Source organism: Penaeus monodon, chromosome 19, assembly GCF_015228065.2.
Source record: "Penaeus monodon isolate SGIC_2016 chromosome 19, NSTDA_Pmon_1, whole genome shotgun sequence".
Classification (NCBI taxonomy): Eukaryota; Metazoa; Arthropoda; class Malacostraca; order Decapoda; family Penaeidae; genus Penaeus; species Penaeus monodon.
In genome coordinates, this window is record NC_051404.1 from 5,467,641 (window position 1) to 5,469,615 (window position 1,975).

Below are 1,975 nucleotides of genomic sequence, written 5' to 3' on the forward strand. Positions count from 1 at the left end.
GACGTTGCTGCAGCTTCTTTCTTATTGCCTCTAATATTGTTTGTGTTATTCTGTTCATGGCATAACACTCGTTATGTCTATGACCTTTCCGAAGCACCATTCCTCACGGTAACCTCACCATTCCCCAGGGCCACAGTATACCAAAGCAGCTCGGCAGTTCTTCATTCTTCCCTTGACCTACCTCTGTGTAGACCTACTCTGTCTTACACAGCATCATTATAACTTGCATTTCCATTTCGACGTCACCTGTCTCTAAGTCCCATTTCGTAAAATCTCCCTCCCAACGCTGCCTCCAGTCCAGTGCGGCGTCCATTTCCATCCCTGAGGATCGCCATATCCCTCGGTGTAAATACTGTAAATTCCTCCTTGCCACAATGCGGCTTATTGGCCTGTACGGAATTTATGCTACCCTTCAACTTTCCAATGTGGACCAAGTGGCGCGTCCGAGTGGATTAAAGGTATATACATAATGAACTAGAAATAAATGCCCAACCCAACCGGACCGGCAACTGAAGTGACCTCAAAGTGTGTCTCGCAGATGCACATTTGCGTTGAAGCAAATTCTTGCCTTTGGACTTCCGTTTGCCTTTTCTTCTTTCCTTTCATGTCAGTGAGAGTTGCATCGTGATATTGCAAATCTATAATCTACATATGAGCACCCATTGTTCTACCCCTAATCTATGTCTGCATATTCATTTAGTATTTTTCATCTGATCCTGTTTTATACCTGGGGTTCCCTTTTTGCTGGAGCTACGGCGGTGTTCCTTCTGGCCTTTGGCACTGGCGCTGCCTCCCTTGCCAGATCGGATGCGCCTCCGCGGCCCGGCTTCGGGGAGTGCATGCTGGCCTTCCACATTGGGAGGAGCGCATGAGACCCTCTGAGACCACGGCGGCGGCTGTATAGAACTTCACAGTCCTCGCTTTCATTATGGCATAACCTCGGCTTCTATAATATCTCTCTTTTACTGAGGTCAGCCAATGCCTTACACGATAGACTAGCTCGTCCATAAACAAATGGGAAAATATATATGTATTTTTAAATATTTCTTTCCCCAAAGGTATGTTTTAGCCTTTTTTCCGAACCCATTCTATCGCACAACTTAAGACTTGCTCTTAAAAATAAGTTCTCTTTGGCATCATGGCCATATCATTCGTTACATTACAGCTGGGTGAAAGTCAAGTGGACAGTGCGTGAGTTAGCTCCTTATCTAGCAGTTGTCTTAAGTGGAGTTAAACCTATCGTTTGTTGTTATTGTTGTTAAATATATATATCTTTCTTCTCTCCTATCTTCTACAATCTGCTACAGCTGTTTCGCACACCGGTCTCCATCTTGTTTTCCCTTTTTTCCTCGTCATATTTTGAGACATGAGAGCCAGGATGCCAGAGGTGTGCCAGAAAGGTTGTCCGAGCAAGCGAGCTGCACTGGCACGTAAGCCATTGGCACTTATAAGGCAGTACTGCTAACTGCGAGTGCCTGGTGGCTTCCGTACCCTACGTCAGCACGACACTTAGCAGCTAGTAAGGATGTTATTCTTACCGTTAAATCTTGAATTGTATGTTCTGAAATCTGTTACAGAAAGAAATATTTTGATTAAGATTAGATATAGGACAGTCAGAACCTTAATCCATTATATTAGACCACTTTTATACATGATCCTCCAAAAGCAGTTTTGTAGGATTTCAAAAACGGAAAAAAGAATAAAAGTTTTAGCCATGCCCCTGTAACAAGGTGGTACTTATTACATTATAATCGTAAAGATAATAGCTAAACAATATATTCCATTTACAGGCTATTCATTCATAGCCATTCTGTATCTATTTGTAATAAACTTATCTCTCTTTACAATGTATATATTTAATCCTTATAACATATATATTGGCCAAAACTGTATGGTTCTCTTTAACTAAAACTAAATTACATAAACTAATGCTAGTGCTTTAGTCGAAACGGACCCTGGGAGGGTATCCGTTGAA